Source organism: Heloderma suspectum, chromosome 7 (assembly GCF_057233095.1).
Source record: "Heloderma suspectum isolate Gila_16-S chromosome 7, 16-S_ref, whole genome shotgun sequence".
Classification (NCBI taxonomy): Eukaryota; Metazoa; Chordata; class Lepidosauria; order Squamata; family Helodermatidae; genus Heloderma; species Heloderma suspectum.
Genome location: NC_139464.1, coordinates 9,852,608 through 9,876,046, shown reverse-complemented (window position 1 = coordinate 9,876,046; position 23,439 = coordinate 9,852,608). Strand labels below are relative to the sequence as shown.

Sequence of the window (23,439 nt, the reverse complement as noted above, 5' to 3'; positions counted from 1 at the left end):
TGTCTTATGAGCTGGTTGGACGTGGACTGCTAACCCCTGTAATACTGTTCTGGTGATGAAATTATGAATCAAGAAGCATTGTCTCTACAGGAAACAGTTGAAACATAACCAAACCTTTTATGCAAAAATGTGGTTAGAAATTGAACATGCTGCGAGTCTGCAAAGGCTCTAAGAAGTTCTAGAGCTAGTGGCTCATAAAACCAAATATGGCCTAGATGTACGTATTTTACCAAAATTTTAATAAAATACTAAATGTTGACTTAGGGCCATCTAATGACAAGAACCTTTTTACATATTTGACTTCCAGACATTAATACACCTGTCTGGCCATCAGTAACTACCTCTGAGATCATAGAATCATAGAATAGTAGAGTTGGAAGGGGCCTACAAGGCCATCGAGTCCAACCCCCTGTGCAATGCAGGAATCCAAGTCAGAGCATCCCCGACAGATGGCTGTCCAGCCTCATCCTGAACGCCTCCAGTGTGGGAGAGCCCTCCACCTCCCTAGGGAATGGGTTCCATTGTTGTACCGCTCTAACAGTCAGGAAGTTTTTCCTGATGTTCAGCTGGAATCTGGCTTCCTGTCACTTAAGCCCATGATTCCGTGTCCTGCACTCTGGGATGATCAAGAAGAGATCCTGGCCTTCCTCTCTGTGACAACCTTCCAAGTACTTGAAGAGCGCTATCCTATCTCCCCTCAGTCTCCTCTTCTCAAGGCTAAACATGCCCAGTTCTTTCAGTCTCTCTTCATAGGGCTTTGTTCCCAGTCCCCTGATCATCTTTGTTGCCCTCCTCTGAACACTCTCCAGTTTGTCTACATCCTTCTTAAAGTGTGGTGCCCAGAACTGGACACAGTACTCCATATGAGGACTAACCAGTGCTGAGTAAAGGGGAACTAGTACTTCTCGGGATTTGGAAGCTATGCTTCTATTAAAAAGGTGTCCTCAACCAGTCGTGTCCGACTCTAGGGTACGGTGCTCATCCCCGTTTCTAAGCCGAAGAGCCAGCGCTATCCGAAGACGCTTCCGTGGTCATGTGGCCGGCATGACTAAACACCGAGGTGCACGGAACGCTATTACCTTTCCCGCCGAAGCGGTACCTATTTATCTACTTGCAATTTCTTGCTTTCGAACTGCTAGGTTGGCAGGAGCTGGGACTGAAGACGGGAGCTCACTCCGTCACGCGGCACTCGGGTCTCGAACTGCTAACCTGTCGACCTTCCAGTCTGCAGTTCAGCGTCTTAACCACTAAGCCACCGCAGCCCTTGCCTTTTTTTGCAGCCACATCACATTGTTGGCTCATCTTCAGCTTGTGATCGACAACAATTCCAAGATCCTTCTCACTTGTAGTGTTGTTGAGCCACGTATCCCGCATCTTGTAACTGTGCCTTTGGTTTCTTTTTCCTATGTGCAGAACTTGGCGTTTATCCCTATTAAATGTCATTCTGTTGTTTTCGGCCCAGCACTCCAGTCTAGCAAGATCACTTTGAATTTTGTTTCTGTCTTCCAAAGTATTAGCTATCCCACCCAATTTTGTGTCATCTGCAAATTTGATCAGCGTTCTCTACACCTCCTCCTCCAAGTCATTAATAAAAATGTTGAAGAGCACTGGGCCCAGGACTGAGCCCTGCGGTAACCCACTCGTTACCTCTCCCCAGTTGGAGAAGGTCCCATTGAGAAGCACTCTTTGAGTCCGATTCTGTAACCAACTGTGGATCCACCGGATTGTTATTCATCTAGCCCACTTTAAGCTAGTTTGCTCATCAGGATATCATGGGGCACTTTGTCGAAAGCTTCGCTGAAGTCGAAGTATATGATGTCTACAGCATTCCCACGGTCTACAAGGGAGGTTACTTGATCAAAAAATGAGATCAGATTTGTCTGGCAGGACTTGTTTTTGACAAATCCATGTTGGCTTCGAGAAATCACTGCATTGTTTTCAAGGTGCTTCCAGATGGATTGCTTTATCATCTGCTCCAGAATTTTCCCAGGGATTGATGTCAGACTGACTGGTCTGTAGTTCCCAGGTTCCTCCTTTTTGAAGATAGGGACAACGTTAGCCCTCCTCCAGTCATCTGGCACTTCCCCCGTCCTCCATGATTGCTCAAAGAGAATAGCCAGTGGTTCTGAGAGTTCTTCTGCCAGCTCCTTTATTACTCTAGGATGCAGTTCATCTGGCCCTGGAGATTTGAACTCATTCAAAGTAATTAGGCGTTCCTTGACCATATGCCTATCAATCTCAAGCTGCAATCTTGCCCCTTCAGCCTGTACTTCGCCTTTGCCAGGGGGGTCATAGACCCTCTTTCGGGAGAAGACTGAGCTAAAGGAGGAATTGGGCATCTCTGCCTTTTCTTTGTCATCTGTTATCGTTTTTCCATCCTTATTTAATAGCTGAACAACCATTTCTTTCCTCTGCCTTTTACTATGCACGTAGCTGAAGAAAGCCTTTTTGTTGTTTTTAGCATCCCTCGCTAACCTCAGCTCGTTCTCAGCTTTAGCCTTCCTGACACCATCCCTGCAATTCTGTGCTACCCGCCTGTACTCTTCCTTTGTTGCTTAGCTTTCCTTCCACTTCCTGTCTGTGTCCTTTTTTGTTTTCAGGTCATCTCTAAGCTTTTTGTGAAGCCACATTGGCTTCTTCTCTTGTCTTCCACCTTTTCTTCTTGTTGGAATTGTTTGTGATTCTGCCTTGAGAATTTCCTTTTTTAAAAGCTCCCACCCATCTTGGACTCCTTTTCTCGTTAGCATCGCTTGCCATGGGACCTTACTGATAATTGTTCTGAGTTTATTAAAATCAGCTTTCCTAAAATCCAGGGTACACGTTTGACTACACTTGGCTTTTGCTTCCCGTAGAACCAAGAACTCAAGTGCAACATAGTCGCTTTCCCCCAGAGTTCCTGTAACTGCTACTTTATTCAGTAAGTCATCTCTGTTGGTCAGGTTCAAGTCAAGGATAGCTGAATCTCTAGTTCCTTTCTCTACTTTCTGCAGGAGGAAATTATCTGCCACACAAGTCAGGAATTTCTTGGGGTGGCCATGTTTTGCAGAATTTGTCTCCCAACAAATATCAGGGAAATTGAAGTCCCCCATTACTACTACATCATGCTTCCTAAAGAGCTTAATATCACACTTGCACAGACAGAAAGACCCTGGGGAAGACGTGCTTCCCCCTGAGGTGTTCTTGGACAATTCAAATTGGTGGACACTTGTACTAGCAAAACTCTTCACACATGTGAACTCCACCGGAAGATTGCCTAGTGGCTGGGAGCAAAGCATTGTGGCCTCAATTTTTAAGGAAGCGTGGACACATATCTCCCAGCGAATTATCGCCCAGTTTATTGGATGTTGCCTCCAAAATGTATACATGTTACCTACTGGACAAAGCTGAAACTTGGGCAGATAATAATATCATTGGGGATGAACAAGCAGGCTTTGGATAAGGGAAGTCAACTACAGATCAGTGTTTTGTTCTTAACCACCTGAGAGGAAAGTATGCAGGTGTCCCTAAGAAACATATATATGCTGCTTTTGTTGATCTTACCTCAGCTTTTGACAGGATAAACAAGGAGATCCTTTGAAGCAAACTATGGAGACTCGGGATGGATAGACACCTGCTCATTTTAATGAAGAACTTGCACAAAGCTCAAAGTCAAAGTAGGGAAGGAGGGTCAGCTGACAGAGAATATTGACTTAACCAAAGGGATAAGGCAAGGTTGTTTACTAGCTCCTTTTCTGTTTAACATATATGTGAACAACATCATCAGTCAACTAGCCGACAAATCTTATTTTCTAGTAGCTGTTGGCTCACGGAAACGGAATATTCTGCTATGTGTATGAGGAGATTGCTGAAAGTGTTTGGGGAAGTATGCACTAAAAAACAGCCAAGTGTGAATTATGAAAAGACCAACGTTATGGTGTTTGGCAGCCATGTAGTTAAGCATAAACAGGTCCTAGACAGCCATCTCTTGGAACAGTCTAATGGATTTAACTACCTGGGAATTTGTTTTGCTCACAGTGGCCTGTGGAACAGCCACTGGCAGACTACCGAACTCAAGGCCCAATGCTCAATGCAGTCAGTTCTAAAATTTGCTAGAGGAAAGGGTGGGAGTCTTGTGAAGCTGGCTTTAAGAGTTTTTGCTACTAAAGTTGTCCCTTAGATGATATACGAGGCAGAAATTTGGGGCATTCTGGAGCCAGATCTGTTCGAAGCAGTACACAATAGATTTAGCCGCATGCTACTGGGTCTTCCGCCTCAAACGCCAGCGGCATATTTGCAGGCAGAAGCTGGTGTAATGCCAACACTGTATTTTATTTTGAGGGCCATTTTTAATTATTTTTTTCAAACTAAAAAACACTACAAATGAACTGGTTAAACTGTGTATAACAGAGCAATTACACATACCCTCTCAGGTTAACTAATAGCAAATTTTTTGTTGTTCAGTCGAGTCCGACTCTTCGTGACCCCATGGACCACAGCACGCCAGGCCTTCCTGTCCTGCGCTCTCTCCCGGAGTGTGCTCAAGTTCATATTCATTGCATCCGTGATGCTATCTAGCCATCTCATCCTCTGCCGTCCCCTTCTCCTTTTGCCTTCAGTCTTTCCCAGCATCAAGGTCTTTTCCAGGGAGTTTTCTCTTCACATTAGGTGGCCAAAATATTTGAGCTTCAGCTTCAGTATCTGTCCTTCCAATGAGCACTCAGGGTTGATTTCCTTTAGGATGGACTGATTTGACCTCCTTGCAGTCCAGGGGACTCGTAAGAGTCTTCTCCAGCACCACAGTTTGAAAGCATCCATTCTTCGGCGCTCAGCCTTCCTGATAGTCCAGCTCTCACAGCCATACATTACTACTGGGAAAACCATAGCTTTGATTAGACAGACCTTTGTTGGCAAGGTGATGTCTCTGCTTCTTACTATGCTGTCTAGGTTGGCCATAGCTTTCCTCCCAAGGAGCAAGTGTCTTTTAATTTCATGGCTACAGTCACCGTCTGCGGTGATCTTGGAGCCCAAGAAAGTAAAATCTGTCACTGCTTCCATTTCTTCCCCTTCTATATGCCAGGATGTGATGGGGCCAGATGCCATGATCTTAGTTTTTTTAATGTGGAGTTTCAAACCAGCTTTTGCACTCTCCTCTTTCACCCTCAACAAGAGGTTCTTTAGATCCTCTTCGCTTTCTGCCATTAGGGTGGTATCGTCTGCATATCGGAGGTTGTTGATAATTCTCCCAGCAATCTTAATTCCGACCTCTGATTCATCCAACCCGGCGTTTCTCATGATGTACTCTGCATATAAGTTAAATAAGCAGGGTGACAATATGCAGCCTTGTCGTACTCCTTTCCCAATTTTGAACCAATCGGTTGTTCCATGTCTGGTTCTTACTATTGCTTCTTGACCCTCGTACAGGTTTCTCAGGAGACAGGTAAGGTGGTCTGGTACTCCCATCACTTTCAGAATTTGCCACAGTTTGTTGTGATCCACACAATCAAAGGTTTTAGCGCAGTCAATGAAGCAGAAATAGACATTTTTCTGGAATTCTCTTGCTTTTTCCATGATGCAGCGAATGTTGGTGATTTGATCTCTAGTTCCTCTGCCTCTTCGAAACCCAGCTTGTACTTCCGGTAGTTCTCAGTTCACATACTGCTGAAGCCTAGCTTGTAGGATTTTGAGCATCACCTTGCTGGCATGTGAAATGAGCGCAATTGTGCGGTAGTTTGAACACTCTTTGGCGTTGCCCTTCTTTGGAATTGGAATGTAAACTGACCTTTTCCAGTCTTGCGGCCATTGTTGAGTGTTCCAAATTTGTTGGCATATTGAATGCAGCACTTTAACAGCATCATCTTTTAGGATTTTAAATAGCTCAGCTGGAATACTGTCATCTCCGTTAGCTTTGTTGTTAGTAATGCTTCCTAAGGCCCACTTGACGTCACTTCCTAGGATGTCCGGCTCAAGTTCAGTGACCGCACTATCATGGCTATCAGGCACATTAAGATCTTTCCTGTAGAGTTCATCTGTGTATTCTTTCCACCACTTCTTAATCTCATCTGCTTCTCTTAGGTCCCTGCCTTCTTTGTCCTTTATCATGCCCGTCTTTGCACAAAATGTTCCCTTGAGATCTCCGATTTTCTTGAAAAGATCTCTAGTCTTTCCCATTCTGTTGTTTTCCTCGATTTCTTTGCATTGTTCATTTAAGAAGGCCTTCTTGTCTTTCCTTGCTATTCTCTGGAACTCTGCATTCAGTTGGATATATCTTCCCCTATCTCCCTTGCTTTTTGCTTCCCTTCTTTCCTCAGCTACTTGTAAAGCCTCATCAGGCAGCCACTTGGCTTCCTTGCATTTCTTTTTCTTTGGGATGGATTTCGTTGCTGCCTCCTGAACAATGTTACGGACCTCCGTCCATAGTTCCTCAGGCACTCTGTCTATCAGGTCTAATCCCTGAAATCTATTCCTCACCTCCACTGTGTATTCATAAGGGATATGATTTAGGTCATACCTGAATGGTTTAGTGGTTTTCCCTACGTTCTTCAATTTCAGCCGAAATTTTGCAAGAAGCAGCTCATGATCTGAGCCACAGTCAGCTCCACGTCTTGTTTTGACTGACTGTATAGAGCTTCTCCATCTTTGGCTGCAAAGTACATAATCAATCTGATTTCAATATTGACCATCTGGTGATGTGCATGTGTAGAGTTGTCTCTTGTGCTGTTGGAAAAGAGTGTTTGCTATGATCAGCGTATTCTCTTGGCAAAACTCTATTAGCCTTTGTCCTGCTTCATTTTGTACACCAAGGCCATGCTTGCCTGTTATCCCGGTGATTTCTTGACTTCCTACTTTAGCATTCCAATCCCCTATGAAGAGGACATCTTTTTTTGGTGTTAGTTCTAGAAGGTGTTGAGGAAATATGGACTTGATTTAGAGACCCCTTTTGCTGCCGAAATTTACCCCAGGCGACACAGTATTTTAGTGTGGCTTCAAGACTTGTTTGTAGCAAAGGATATAGATGCCATAAGCTCATCCAGATTTTCTAATACCTTCCCCAGTTTAAAATTGCGCTATGGAAAAGAGAAACACTTGTCCGATTTAAAACCAGCTTCTCTTCACAAGGCATATACAGCTTTGCATTGTCAGACAATGAAATCAAGCTTTCTGGAAGGGAGAGTCAAGGAAATTCCCAGAAAACAGCCGATATGCATTTGTGGCAGCCAACAGGTGGAGGGCACCGTACATTGTATGTTGCATTGTAAATTGTATGATGGACCCAAGTGAAAATATTTGCAGAATCTTGTAGCAAAGATCTCTACACTCAGTGATATACAGTCAGGGCCAGAAATATTGGAGCAAGGATAACTGTTTTGGCAGTTGGCCTCTGTACACCACCACATTGAAGTCGAGAGGAAACGCACCCACGTGGGAGTCAGGACTTCCAGCTGTAATTCAAGGGGTTTGACAAAGTGGGGCACTAACCATTCAGGAAGGACAGCCAGTGGCATACACACACACGTCATCGTTGATGGCTCGTAAGTAATGGAACAAATGGCTGACAAGCAGCTGCATGGCCAGGTGTGGCCTGTTTCCTGGATACCCCATGACCAGTCAAGCAGATAAAAGGCCTGGAGGTGGTTCTGAGTGTTACATTTGCATTTGGTAGCTGTTCACTGGAACTCGCAACATGAGGTCCAAAGAGGTGTCCATGCACGTGAAGGAGGCCATCATTAGGCTGAGGAAACAAAATAAACCCATCAGAGAGATAGCAAAAACATTGTGAGTGGCCAACACAACAGTTTGGAACATCCTGAAAAAGGAACTGGCAAGCTCAGCAACAGCAAAAGGCCTGGAAGACCACGGAAGACAGCTAAAGTGGATGACCGCAGACTTCTGCTCATGGTGAAGAGGAACCTTTTCACAACTAGCCAGGTCAAGAATGCTCTTGAGGAGGTAGGCATGTCATTGTCAACGTCTACAGTCAAGAGGCGGCTTTATGAATGTAAATACAGAGGCTTCACAACAAGGGGCAAACCACTGGTAACGCTCAAGAACAGAAAGGCCAGATTAGCCTTTGCCAGCAAACACCTAAAAAAAGCCTGCCCTGTTCTGGAATAAGATTATTTGGACTGATGAAACCAAGATTAACTTGTACCAGAATGGTGGGAAGAGAAAAGTATGGAGAAGGAAAGGAACAGCTCATGATCCAAAGCATACCACATCATCTGTCAAACATGGTGGAGGCAGTGTTATGGCATGGGCATGTATGGCTGCCAATGGAACGGGGTCACTGGTGTTTATTGATGATCTGACTGCTGATAAAAGCAGCAAGATGAATTCTGAAGTGTATAGGGCTATACTTTCAGCTCAGATTCAGCCGAATGCTGCCAAACTGATAGGACGCTGCTTCATATTGCAGATGGATAATGACCCAAAACATACAGCAAAAGCTACCCAAGAGTTTCTCCAGGCAAAGAAGTGGGATGTTCTTCAATGGCCAAGTTAGTCACCTGATCTCCACCCAATAGAGCATGCTTCTCACTCACTGAAGACAAGACTGAAGGCAGAAAGACCCACAAACAAGCAGCAGCTGAAGGCAGCTGCAGTAAAGGCCTGGCAAAGCATCTTGAGGGAGGAAACTCAGCATTGGGTCATGTCCATGGGTTCCAGACTTCAGGCAGTCATTGACCGCAAAGGATTTTCATCCAGGTATTAAAGGCGATCCTTAAGTTTGAAATGATGTTGGTATGTTCCATTACTTATGACCCACCATTGATGGGGGTGTGTGTATGCCACTGGCTGTCCTTCCTGAATGGTTAGTGCCCCACTTTTGTCAACCCCCTTGAATTACAGCTGAAAGTCCTGACTTCGCTCCCATCTGGGTGTGTTTCCTTTCAACTTCAATGTGGTGGTTTACAGAGGCCAACTGCCAAAACAGTTATCCTTGCTCCAATATATCTGGCCCTGACTGTAGGTAAGATTAAACACCTATTGTCCAGCCCAGAGAGGTTTATAATGTTTAATACTGCTACATTGGTTTTAATGTTCTATATATTTTAAATTGTTTTATTGTGTGTTGTTTGGTTTTAATTTTTGTGAACCGCCCAGAGAGCTTGAAACAAACAAACAAACATTTGCAGTAAAAGCTGCCCACCTTAGGCAAGCTTATCTGGCATACCTCAAAACTTAAGATTTTGTATTTTTTTATTCTCTGTATACGACAGGCTTTATTTTATGTATGTTTTGTTCTCAGAAGTGTGTACATCTGGCTACAACCTGTATTTGGTTGCCTTATTACTAATAAAGTGAAAGCGCATGCACAAGTTCTTGTATTTAGTAGTTATGCTGATACTTTGTAGTAAAAAGACAAAAAAGACAAATCTTGTCTGAGAGAGCGTTTCTTAACACAGCTTCAGCAATTGGGCAGTTAGAAATGTAATAAATACATAATGGAATAGTACTCTGTATCAAGAGCTTGCTCTAAGACAGTATCTGGTTTTATGAGAAATCTGACTACACACACCCACACACACATTCAACGGGTAATCAATATAGTTTGAAAAAACCTCTAAACTGAGAGGTTCCACAATGAGAGCCAGTGTGGTGTAGTGGCGAAAGTGCTGGACTGGGAGTCAGGAGATCCGCGTTCTAGTCCCCACTCTCCATGGAAGCTGTCACACTTTGGGCCAGTCAGAGACTTTCAGCCCAACCCACCTCACAGGGTTGTTGTTGTGAGGATAAAATAGAGGACTATATACACTACCTTTGGTTCCTTAAGGAAGAAAAAAGGTGGGATATAAATGTAATACAATTTTTTAAAAGAGGGCATACGTCACAGTAGGAGAGTGCTGTTGTACTCAAGTTCTACTTGTGGGTTTCCTGTGAGCAACTGGCTGGTCGCTGTGAAGAGAATGCTGGAGTAGATAGGCCTTTGGTCTGACCTAGCATGGCCCTTATGTTGTTACAACTAGGGCTATTGATACAATCATTCCTAAATGTCGTTGGCCAAACCATAGAAGTCATAACGGCTCTGAGGGGTCATCAGTATGCACAGACACACAGGCTTATGTAAACCTAGACCGATGTCTGGGGGCAATACTGGGACAGATGAGGATGAACAAGCTAAACTCTAGAGCTTTTCTACATGAGACATTTATTGTGCACTCATGATGCCTTTCTCATGGTGGTTTGCGAGTTATTTAGATGATGTCATGATCCTTCAGTTTCAATTCTGTTTTTTAAGAGCACTTTCCCAGGTTCTTCTAGATTTAGGCAAATGTGGTATTGTTTCTGAAAATGAAAGGAGCAGTATTTTTCTACTGGTGTGATTGCACTATTCTGCTATAGCACAGCACCACCTAGTGGTTATGCAGCAGAAAAGCAGGAAAAGTTCTTTGTGTAGAGCTCGGATCTCAAGTCTGTGATGAAACCAAGAACAGATTCAGCGATTAGGAGCTTTTCTACACGAGGCTGTTGATCAGGATAAGGTAAGTACTGTGAGTGGGAAATCCATTAATCTGGATGGTGGTTTGGATCTTACTCTGAATGAGCTCCCCCTGAAGGACCAGGTCTGGGAGTGCTACTGGACTCAACACTGCCTATGGTGGCACAGATGGCATTAGCTGCCAGGAATGCTTTTTACCAGCTTAAGCTGGTTTGGCAGCTGTGGCCTTTCCTAAAGCAGGAGCGCACAGAAAATAGATCTCCAGATGCTTTGGACTTCAACTCCCAGCATTCCTGACCACTAGCCATGCTGGCAGAGGCTTCTAGGAATTGAAATCCAAAGCATCTGGAGATCTACCTTCTGCCCACCTCTGAGCTAGAGAAGGCTGACCTAGCCACAGTGACATATGCCTGGTTTCATCCAGGATAGATTACTGTAATGCGCTCCATATCGGGTTACCCTAGGAGAGTATTCAGAAACTGCAAATTATACAGAATGCAGTAGCTTTAACACTTGTGGGAGCTAGGTGTTTGGATGCTATTACTTCTATTCTGGATCATTTACATTGGCTGCACCTGTTGAGTTTCTGGGTCCAATTCAAGGTGCTGGTTATGACCTTTAAAGCCCTAAATGGTCTGAAGGACTGCCTACATCCATTATGATCATGCCTAAGCATTAAGGTCAGCATCTAAGGCTTTACCCTCTGCCCATCAGCAAGAGCCATTAGGCTTTCTCAGTGGTTCACTTACACCTTTGGAACTCATCACCACTGGAGTTGAAAGAGAACCCTGAAGACAGATTGTTTCCAGTCGGAACTTGGTGCTTAAAAATTATTAGCTGCTACTGCTGTGTGTGTTTAATAGTAACTTGCACGCTCATGTTTTTATACTGGAAGCCATAGCGTGTGCTCTGAAAGGCAGGTAAAATATCTTTTAAATTTTAAAATGAGGCAGCTAGCCATAGCAAAGGAGCAGAAACGGCACATTGCCAACTCATACTTCATAAAAAGCAAGTGTTTGAAAACTGTGTATTAAAATGAAGTGCGCTAAAGAAGAGATGCCAATGACAGAACAAGTGAGGGCAACTGATTACCATTTGTTACTGTAGCAAGTGCAGGTGTTTGACCATCTTAGCTCTTAAAATTGAAAGTCCTCACATAATAAACATTTTGTAAGATCCACACTCCCTGGCATGATCATAGAACTCCATCTATCAGTAAATACAGCAGCATGATTCAAAAGTGTGCCAACAGAGAATGCTGCAAGTTATACAGTGCCATCAAACCATTTCCCATCACTCAGCATCTGATTTTTAGAAGCAGACTGTCTCTGAACATGGAGGTTCCATCCAACCATTATGGCTTAAGTACAACCCAGAGATTTCCTGAATGTTTGTAGCGAATAGTAACCAGTAGACCTTGGCCCAATTCTAACTATGCAACAGTTCCACCTGGTGTTGGGGACGATCTGTTAAACCCATCTACCCCTTACTAGTGGCTACCCCATTTTCTCCATTTCCCCTGATATAATAGTTGTCTAGACCCTGATGCTGGGAAAGACTGAAGGCAAAAGGAGAAGGGGACGGCAGAGGATGAGATGGCTAGCTAGCATCACCGATGCAATGAATATGGACTTGAGCACACTCCGGGAGAGAGCGGAGGACAGGAAGGCCTGGCATGCTATGGTCCATGGGGTCACGAAGAGTCGGACACGACTGAACAACAAGAAGTCACACTATATAAGAGGTTAAGTATTCACCCTCTACTATCAACTAGAACACACACATACGGAGAGAGAGAATGAGAGCAGGTCCATACCAAATCTTATCATAGAAATTACTTTTTGTCACTGCTACAGAACATGCACAACGAGAAGACCTGCATAAAGACTATCCAGAGACACCAAAGGGAAACTGAAAAGGAAGTGCAAAGGGGCTGCTCTACACACAGCTCCTTTTCCAACAGCCAGTGTGGTGTAATGGTTAGTGCTGGGCCTGAGACAGGTGTTCTAGTCCCCACTTGGCCATGAAGCTCACAGGGTGACTTTGGGCTGCCACTAACTCTCAGGGTTGTTGTGAGGATAAAATGGAGAGGAAAAGGATCATGTAAGCGACTTTAGTTCCAAGGAGGTCAAATCAGTCAATCCTAAAGGAAATCAACCCTGAGTGCTCATTGGAAGGACAGATACTGAAGCTGAAGCTCAAATATTTTGGCCACCTAATTGGCCACCTAATGCGAAGAGAAAACTCTCTGGAAAAGACCCTGATGCTGGGAAAGACTGAAGGCAAAAGGAGAAGGGGACGGCAGAGGATGAGATGGCTAGATAGCATCACCGATGCAATGAATATGGACTTGAGCACGCTCCGGGAGAGAGCGCAGGACAGGAAGGCCTGGCGTGCTGTGGTCCATGGGGTCACGAAGAGTCGGACACGACTGAACAACAACAACGAGGAAAAATAGTGGGATATAAATGTAACAAATACATGTTTTTTAAAAAATTAAATCCTGTTTCTCTTGCTGCTTCTTTTAACTGCTTAAACTTTTTTTTTACCACTCCCTTAAAACTCCACTAAACACATAAAATGCTGTAGCACTTCCCAAAAGGATACTAATTAAAAAAATACACTAGTTCCTCCATTAATGTAAATAACGACATTCCTGCTTCATGTACTACTTCTATTTCACCTTCTCACTCCAACACCATGAAATTCCATTGAACACGTGAATTTCCCCTGCCATTAAAAATCACTAAAACTATTATCCAAGCAAAACCTCAGGAAAAGCCCAGCAGCCCTAAGGTGCCCCACCCGCAACTTGCAAAACCTTTGTGAAAGCATACAGCTTCCAGCGGGGAGGGAAGAAGCACTGGAATATGCCAAGTCAGGAATGAAGAGGGGTGGAGAGTAGAGAGCTACTTCATCCTAAATGCTTTTAAGGAATATTCCAGCACAAAGCTCCTGCTTGCATATCATACCCTGTGTGTGTGTGTGTTTAATATCGCCGTGAGATATTTCTCAAGCTTGTAATATCTTTGATTCCCCTGGCTACAATTTCGCCTCCAAATCTCCCCCCTCTTTTTCGGATCTTTTGGAACAACCCCCCCAAGGATGGTGCGCAAGATTTCCAAGACGCCCCCGGGAGCTGGAGTGTTTCTACGGGGTTTCCCTGGAACTCCAGAGGGGCTAAAGTGGATCCATTAACCATTTCTTCCCCTGACGTTCTGCGAGGGTTCTGCACGCTGAGCATTTAAGGGTTGGACGCTATGCAGAGCCAGGCACCTCTAACCCAATTTAAATTAATGCTCTTCAGCACACCTACTGCTGTTCGTATTTCCTGGGAAGTAAGTCCAATTGAACACAGTAAACAAATTAACAAATAAACACAGTAAACACAAGTAAACAAATGCAGGCTAGAGTCATAACGTTACAATCCTGTGTGTATTTAGCTGGGGGTAAGTCACACTGAATTTAGTGGGATTTAATTGTGAGTTAAGATGGACGGGATCAGATCCACGGCTGCACTCCTAGGCACACTTGCTTTGAAATAAGTCCCGCTGATCAAAACAAGACTAACCTCCTACTAAACATACCTTAGGGCACAATCCTATGCATGTTTAGACAGAAAAAGGTCCTACAACTCCCAGCATGCCCCAGCCAGGGGCTTTTTTTCCCAGCTAGGACTTTTTTTCTAATAGGATCGCACCTTTAAATAGCTATAAGGCTGCACTCCTAGACACACTTACCTGGGAGTAAATTCCATGAATTTTAACATGGTTGACTGGGGCATGCTGGGAGTTGTAGGACTTTTTTCTGTCTAATCATGCATGGGATTGCAACCTTAAAGAATCAGCTCCTTCATACTGCCATAATATGATGTTATGTGATGGGAATTTATTTAAGAACATCAGAAGAGCCCTGCTGGATCAGACCAAGGGTCCATCTAGCCCAGCATTCTGTTCACACAGTGGCCAACCAGCTGTCGACCAGGAAAACACATGCAGGGCAATGAGCGCAACAGCACCCCAGCAACTGGTGTACATAGGCATGCTGCTTTTGACACTGAAGGTAGCATATAGCCATCAGGACAAGTGCTAGCCTTTGCTAGCCTTTATCTCCATTAATTTGTCTAACTTCATTTTTGTGAACTGCCCGGAGAGCTGCGGCTATTGGGTGGTATAGAAAGAAAGAAAGAAAGAAAGAAAGAGAAAGAAAGAAAGAAAGAAAGAAAGAAAGAAAGAAAGAAAGAAAATAGCCTTTTAAAGACATCCAAGTTGGTGGCCATCCCTACATCTTGTGGTAGCAAATTCCATAGTTTAACTCTGCACTGTGTGAAAAAGTCCTTCCTTTTATCTGTCCTGAATCTCTGTCCTGAATTCTGTTTTGTTGCAGTTTTTATCTGAATTTTGTATATTGTCTCAAGTCCCCAGTGGGTAGAGGGTTGATGTATTAATATGTAAAATAAATACATTAATTCATTCTGATTGTAATTGATGTGTGCCAGTTTTTACCAGATTATTAAGTTAATTAATAATGCAGGTATCCATCTATTTATGTATTTAATTTCTACCCACCCCAAACTGAAAATGCCAGCACTATGGTGCCATGGTACAAAAGGTTCTTTGGGTAGATGAGTGTATACTATACTCATTATACTCCCGTGACCATTATTCTCAGCAGCAACGGCAGTGCTAACAGAACTGTCACTGCCTACCAGATCATCAGACTAGATAAAATAGATGACTTATCTAAATAGCATCATAGCAATGGTGGACTTAGACAGGAAGAAATGCTTTTAACTACTGTTGGGCAAAATCCGATACATGTTTGGACATGGTTGGCTGGGGAACCCTGGAAGTTGTAGGACTTTTTTTCTGCCTAAACATGCAAAGCATTGCACCCAGGGAGAGCAATCCTATGGCCTCTAGACAGCATCTGGGGTGCCATAGGATAAGAACATAAGAACATCAGGAGAGCCCTGATGCTGGATCAGACCAAGGGTCCTTCTAATCCAGTATTCTGTTCACACAGTGGCCAACCAGCTGTCAACCAGGAACCACAAGCAGGACACAAGTGCAACAGCACCCTCCCACCCAAGTTCCCCAGCAACTGGTGTATGCAGGCACACTGCCTCTGATACTGGGGGTAGCGCATAGCCATCAAGACTAGTAGCCATTGATGGCCTTCTCCTCCAGGATACTTTGGGTTCCTGGATCCGAGGTCAGAGACAGCAGTCCAACCTCGGATGCTGAGTCCGAGCTCCCCCCTCCCTCCCGCTCACAGCCAGTGTGGAGAGAACCACATCTGCTGCTTCTCCGAGGTCACAAACACAACTTTGGAAAGGAGGGACAGGCAGTGGCTCTGTGGGTGGGGAGGGGAGGGGACTGGGGAAGCAGAAGTACGAGCTATCCCCATCCCTCCCCAGGTTCCTTCCCTCCCCCTCCGCTGAGCCATAGCTAGACTGGCAAAAATGCTCATCTAGCAAAAATGCAGAGCCGGAGAAGAGCGGAGGGAAAGATTGCCTCCAGACTCCACCCGCTCTGCATAGGATAGACCAACAGCTCCCAGCCTATGGAATTAACCGGGACAGGATGCGCCGAGGCTTTTCTGGACCAGGATATCCCTTCTCCATGCCTCTTGCCCCAACAGCCTGTTCTAAAAACCTGTTTCTTGACTCCCAGACACCACCACATTGGACCACAACTGCGTCTTCCAGGTCTGTGTACCGCTCTGCCCATCCTTGGAGCACGCAACATGGGTGTAATCCTCAGCTATCCCAGAGACTAGGGAGGATTCAGCTGCAAGGCTGTAGCAGGGGGAGTGGCCCTAGCTCTGCGACAGAGCACACATGGCATACAGAAGTTCCCAGGTTTAGTTCCCTACGTCTCTCAGAGCGAGGCCGGGACTGTCTTCTGCTTGAGACTCCTGAGGGCTACTGCAAGTCAGAGGAGACCGGCTTTCCGCAATCTGATGCCATCCAGATGTGTGGGATGTCAACACCCACGATCCCCAGCCGTTATGGCAAATGCTCAGGAATGCTGGGAGTTGTGCAAAACATCTGGAACGCACCAAGTTGGGGAGGCCTGCAGTAGACAACACTGGGTTCGATGGAGCAAAAGTTTGAGGAGGGGTAAGGATCTAAAGAGCCTCTTGTTGAGGGTGAAAGAGGAGAGTGCAAAAGCTGGTTTGAAACTCAACATTAAAAAAACTAAGATCATGGCATCTGGCCTCATCACTTCCTGGCATATGGAAGGGGAAGAAATGGAAGCAGTGACAGATTTTACTTTCTTGGGCTCCAAGATCACCGCAGACGGTGACTGTAGCCATGAAATTAAAAGACGCTTGCTCCTTGGGAGGAAAGCTATGGCCAACCTAGACAGCATAGTAAGAAGCAGAGACATCACCTTGCCGACAAAGGTCCGTCTAATCAAAGCTATGGTTTTCCCAGTAGCAACGTATGGCTGTGAGAGCTGGACTATAAGGAAGGCTGAGCGCCGAAGAATTGATGCTTTCGAACTGTGGTGCTGGAGAAGACTCTTACAAGTTCCCTGGACTGCAAGGAGGTCAAATCAGTCCATCCTAAAGGAAATCAACCCTGAGTGCTCATTGGAAGGACAGATCCTGAAGCTGAAGCTCAAATATTTTGGCCACCTAATGCGAAGAGAAAACTCCCTGGAAAAGAACCTGATGCTGGGAAAGATTGAAGGCAAAAGGAGAAGGGGACAGCAGAGGATGAGATGGCTGGATAGCATCACCGATGCAATGAATATGGACTTGAGCACGCTCCGGGAGAGAGTGGAGGACAGGAAGGCCTGGCGTGCTATGGTCCATGGGGTCACGAAGAGTCGGACACAACTTAACAACTGAACAACAACAACAAGGCAGCTTTGCTTCCTCTGTTCCTGATTGGCCCACCTTAATTCCACCCAAGCAGAACGGAACGGTCTCACTAAGTACAAGGCAGGTCCACGTGTTCATATGGTAGTGACCTTGGTTTGGTCTAGACTTAGAGTGGCCGTGGAAATGGTTTTATAAAACTTGGTTTTATCAGAACTCTGTTTCTTTTTTTAAAAAAAAATAAATGATTTTAACATGTTTTTATTCTTTATCCTCTCTGCTGTTCACCACTCCGAGGTCTTGGATGTGGAACGATATACAAATACCGTAAATAAATCAACAAATAAATAGACTTAGAGTGGCCGTGGAAATGGTCTAAAAATAACATTATGTGTCTGTGGCTTTGGTCCTAAGCAGTGCCTAGAAGGGAGATCGCCTGGAAGCCATATGGAAGCTGTGCTGGTCTCTTGAATAAGAAAAATGTATGCATATTAATAAATAAGTTCACAGAGCACCATGCGAATTCAGCTGCTGTAAGGCTGCCTTCCCACATAAGTATTGGATTAAAGAGGCTCTTTGTAATGCGAAACCTACATAGCCCAGGATGTTCATTCGCATTACAAATGCCTCCCTCTGCTTCCTTTTCCATGTGATCATTGGTCAACATCTAATTGCCCAGCTCACATTAACTTATCCGTGGGGCTTAGCGGAGCATGCCGGCTGCCATTTTGAATAAGCAAGCAGCAGCAGTGGCATGCTGTGTGACCCCATAGCTTGCTTTAGGGTTATTTAAGGGTTGTCTGCCCCCTCAATAACCCACGTCACTGGGTTCGCATGACAAACTACAGCAAGCAGGGACACCTGTGGGCGCCTGGCATGATGCAACAGGTTCTGTGGCGAAATTAAGCCACGGTGAGCTGTCGTGTCAAGTGAACCGAGTCAATGCGTAAGATAGCCTACTCGCACCTCTGTAGGACTACAACTCCCATCATCACCAACCAGCCAGTTGTGATCCCAGTAATTAGCAGCCCCTCATCAGCTGATGCTATTTGCATTTTTCAAAAACGAAAACCCTGCACATTAAATACAAAGGCACACTTCAGTGTTAGGTCTACTTGGGTCCTCATACCCAGCTCATCAATAAAGTTCCCTGGGTAGCTTATATTATTAAAAATATGTAAAAGTTACATCCAATTTTGTCCTTCTGTTCATGGAAGCCTCTTTGATCCAGCAGAGGCTTCCGTGGAAGGAAATTGTGGGGAGAGGCCATTTCTGCATGTATTAGAAGAAAATCCCCCACTGGTGTCAGGGAGAGGTTTTCCCCCAAAGCAACCAGCTTCAGAAAAGGGATTTTCCTCAGCACCGCAGCAGAGGAAGAAAGGGTTGAAGTCCCCCTCCTCAATCCTGCTAAATATCACCCCCTTCTAGCTTTTTTGAATTTGCATTTTTTACTAATCTGCAAGTTAAATGCAAAGATGCATTTAGTCTCATGTCTAGTTTGACTCTAAATCCCTCAAATAAATAAACCAGACCTCTGTTTACAAAGGTTATTTTAAACACTCTGTCCAGTTCAAGTATATTTGGTTGCAGAAAATGAAAAGAGGAACTGGTTGGAGCACGGGACTTTGTGTCTCCCTTCTTGGGAAGATGCAAGTGGGCAGTGCGCCTTTGACTCAGATTTCCCAGAGTTTACGTGTTTGTGCAATTGTGTTTAGCGTGCATGTAAATGTAGGCAAATGAGCACATGTTTCATTTAGATCTATAAATACTTTGTCATCAGCACAACAGCAGAGGGTCAGTTCTGGGGAATTCCTCAAGCATGGAAAAGGAAACCACGAAATAATTTTCTTCTAATCACTTTGTACCACGTCAGACAGAGGTTCACAGTATTCAACCCCAGAACGTTTAGTGCTGACTCATAAATATGTAATTCGCTTTCCTTATTGACTGTTGCCCATGAACAAAAGTCCTTGGCTGACATACTACAGCCTGAATTAGAAAATCCTTCTAATCTAATTTATCACACATGCTTACTCGTGATTACGGTTGCCAACATTTTGACTGGCCTCTGCTCCTGTGCCTGACATCAGCTTGATCTATCCCTCTGGAAACCTAATTAATCTGTACACGTTACAAGGTGAGAATTATGGTTTCTGTGCTGTGCCATGAAAAGCTTCAAGCCTCTGGTAAGTGCTGTAAAGCTGGACGGGTTTTCTGATCGGTTGACTGTAAATCTGGGCGGGTTTTCTGATCAATTCTGTGGGTGATATGCGTTCACCACATAAGCAACCACATGCCGACTAAAGCTGTGCAAGCAAAAATGACACACTGAATGGTTGTAAAAAGAATCAGAATCATAGAGTTGCAAGGGATCTTGGAGATCATCTAGTCCAACCCAGTGGAGGCTGGTGGCTCCAATTTCGGTGGGGATTGAATTCCATTCTGACTTTTATTCTGAACCCGGCAGAACTCTAAAGGAGCTATCTAAAGTGCGGAATCCTACCCCCCAAACGGGCTCAGCAACTTGGATAGCTCTTTTAGAGTTCAGACTGGTTCTGACTAAAACCCAGAATGGCTTTAAGCCCCACCAAAATCGGAGCCACCAGCCTCCACTGGTCCAACCCCCTGCTCAAATCAGACTCTACAATGCAGGATGCAACTACAGCATCCCTGACAGAAGGCCGTCCTGCCTCTGCTTAAATACCTCCAGTGAACGGGAGCCCGCCACCTCCCAGGTATTCTGTTCCACTGTCGATCAGCTCTTGCTGTTTTTAAGCGTCTCCCAATGTTTAGCCAAAATCTGCTTCCTTGCCGTTTTCACCCACTGGTTCTAGTCCTGGAATGATGGGGAGCATGTTTGCTCCATTTTCCGTGTCACAGCCCTTCAGAGATTTCAAGACAGCTAAGATGTCTTCCCTTAAACATCTCTTCTCCAGGCTAAACGTACCCAGTCCTTTCAACTATTAAGAACATAAGAAGAGCCCTGCTGGATCAGGCCAAGGGTCCTTCTAGTCCGGCATTCTGTTCACACAGTGGCCAACCATCTGTCGACCAGGAATCCACAAGCAGGACATGAGGGCAACAGCACCCTCCCGCCCATGTTCCCCAGCAACTGGGGTACACAGGCTCACTGCCTCTGGTCCTGGAGGTAGCACAGAGCCATCACGACTAGGAGCCATTGATAGCCTTTTCCTGCAGAAATTTGTCCAACCCCCTTTATTCCTAAAGTGGGCCATGTGGATCAGCTCCCTCTCGACTTGTGTTTCTGGAGTCAGGGAAGCAAAGAAACGGAGCTGTAGCCAATGGGAGTGGTAGTATATGGCCAGACCCCTCAGTGATATTTGAAGCCTCCATTCCAAACGTTCAGCTTGTCATTAAAGAGGAAGGAAAGGGAGCAAAGGGACCAGTCACGGTGATACATGACCTGTGTGCACAGTCTCATGCTTTTTAACGTTGTCAGGGAACAGCTATGAGGGAGAGGCTGCTCAGCCCTTTCTCCTGCCAGCATTTGTCCGCTCTCCTTAGCCACCCCTGCCCCTCACCCTGCCCCGGGGATCGTGTCTCTTTTCCCTCATCGAAGCTTCAGCGGGCAAGTCTGAGTGCAAGAATGGCAGGGAGGTACAAAGGAACATAGGAAGCTGCCTTATACTGAGTCAGGCCTTTGATCCATTTAGCCCAGTATTGTTGACACTGACTGGCAGCAAAGGCTCTCCAGGGACTCAGGCAGGAGTTTTTCCAGCCCTATCTGGGGATGATGGGAATTTTTGGACTTGGGACCTTTTGCACGCAAAGCAAGGGCTCTACCACTGAGCTATGGCCCTGCTCCAGTCTTGATAGGACCCTCTGATACTTCCAGATTTTTTAAACATTGGGAGACTCTCCTTGCTTCTCCCACTTACATTGCTGGAGGGAGCAATCCTTTGGCCACTAGTCAGTGGCTAGACGGCCGTACGATATCTGGTTTCCCCGAAACTGACCTCGGAGCCCGCACGCTGAGGTTATTTCCTGGAGAATTGACCTCCACCCCCCCCGCTGCTTCGCAGCCAGCATGGAACAGCCCTGTGCTCCACACTCGCAAGAGGAGCATGGAGCGGCCAAAACGGGGCGTTCTGGGGGGCGTTCTGGAGCGGGGAGAGCAGAAATGCCGGTGCGACGCATCCTATGTGTCGTCCGGCAGCCTCCTCCCCTGCTCTGCCCTCCTGCGGCTAGACAGCCAAAATCAGCTGACTAGCTGCTAATGCAGGGCAGGAGAAGCGTGGAGGGAATGATCCCCTCTGTGCTTCTCCTGCCCTGCATTGGATAGGCAATCGCCTCCAAGTTCGGAGGCGGCCGCCTATCTGCACAGGATTGCACCCGAAGGGCGTAGTCCTATGACTTGTGCACCTGATGCTCGTGGGCTTACGAGCACCCAGTGCAGGAGGAGCAGCGGAGGTGACGGTCAACTCCAGTGTTCTTCCCATGCTGGATTTTAGCCAGATGGGTTTTTTCGCCTGTCTACCTGGGGCGTGTCAGGCGGGCAGGGAAGGAAACTGGAGAAGCCTCAGGATAACTCCAATTCTGGCTTCTCCAGTCCCCTCCCCACCCACTGGAACTCCGCTACTGTGACCTCGGGGAGGCGGCCGGCACAGTTCTCTCCACACCAACTGCAGGGGAGAGGGGAGCGCGGATTCCTGGCTCCAAGGTCGGAGCACTGTTTCTCACCCTGGAACCAGGAATCTGGAGTATCCTATGGCCCCCACAGATGGTGCCTCGGGGCCATAGGATTGCTCCCTAATGTTGTCTAAAGAGTCTGCCCTTTTAACTTACATAGCATGCAGGTGGCATCCTGCCCAATTGTTCCGTCACTAAGGAGTAAACGTGCTCCCAAAATCTGGCGTCCTGGTCCAAGAATACAAAGGCATCATTGACAAGCATTTGGCTCTCTTCAAATTGCATTTTATTATGTAATCAAGTACATTTGCATTACTTATTATGAGGTTCCCCGTGTGCCGTCAGGGCCAAACTGCAGATTAGGGTATTCACACTTTTAAAGAAGTGTGTTTAAACTGGCCAGTGTGGTCTAGTGCTTAGAGTGTTGTATTAAGGGTCGGGAGACCCGGGTTCTAGTCCCCGCTCTGCCATGAAGCTCACTGGGTGACCCTCAGCTTAACCTACCTCACAGGGTTGTTGTGAGGATAAAGTAGAGAGGGGGAGGACCATGTGAGCTGCCTTGGGTTCTTTTCCAGAGAGAAAAGGGTAGGATATAAATGTAAGAATAAATTTAATTTTTTTTTTTAAGAAAAAGCAGCCGCAGGACCTGATCCAGAATCTGCTTGTGATCCAGATCAGGGCTGCAAGTTTCCTGTCAACCCCACCCCCCCGCCATGGTATTAGCCCCCAAATGTGCTGTTTACTGCAAACGTAGGACAAACACGCCTTATACTGAATCAGAACCGTCGTCCATCAAGCCCAGTATTGTTGAGATTGCCTGGCTGCAGTTCTCCAGGGTTCCAGGCAGGATTCCTTCCTAGCCCTACCTGGAGATATTGGGGATTGAATCTGGGGCCTTCTGTGTGGAAAGCTGGTGCTCTGCCACTGAGCTACAGAGTGCATGGATCAGTGGATATTTTAAAGAAATGAATAAATTGGCATAGATTATAAATAATATAACAAATATTATATATTTATGGAATAAATCTATTAAGTACTATAATAATATATAATAACATAATAAATAATATGCATTTTCAAGTACATTTCCCCTAATATATATGTTTCAATGCATTTCCCACAACATATGCATGTTTTGCAAACAATTTTTCCTAATGCTTTGCATTTTTGTACATAGTTTTTATGGATATACACATTTCTGTGCACCCTTTTCTCCTAATATACACATTTTGGTACTCATTTTTGGACTGGAGGACTGGATCGCAAGAGTGCGAATACCTGCATAACAGCATTCCGTTTGTGCATTCGTTCGGGCGGTACGAATGAGGTCAGTTCGCATTCAGCTGCAAACAAAGAGATTTCTCCCACGAAGCAGAGCACTTGCTTAGCGTGCAGAAGTTCCTTGGTTCTACCCCCAGCCTCTCTGCCGGAATGAACAATATCAGGCTAGATGGATAAATACGCCGACCTAGTACAAAGAATCTTCCTATGTTCCTAATACACATCAAGCACTTCTCAGACTTTCCTATGGAAATTCCTCC

At 45.4% G+C, this 23,439-nt stretch overlaps 1 protein-coding gene across 1 annotated transcript in view; it reads right to left on the bottom strand.

Moving 5' to 3' along the window:
* Positions 1–7,668: 7,668 nt before the first annotated feature.
* Positions 7,669–23,439, bottom strand: part of LOC146339320 (interleukin-2 receptor subunit alpha-like) — a 93,470-nt gene continuing 77,699 nt past the window's right edge. Inside the window, exon 6 of the mRNA XM_084809052.1 lies at positions 7,669–7,708. The gene's annotated coding sequence lies outside the window, so the exon portion shown is untranslated. The remainder of the gene's footprint in view (positions 7,709–23,439) is intronic.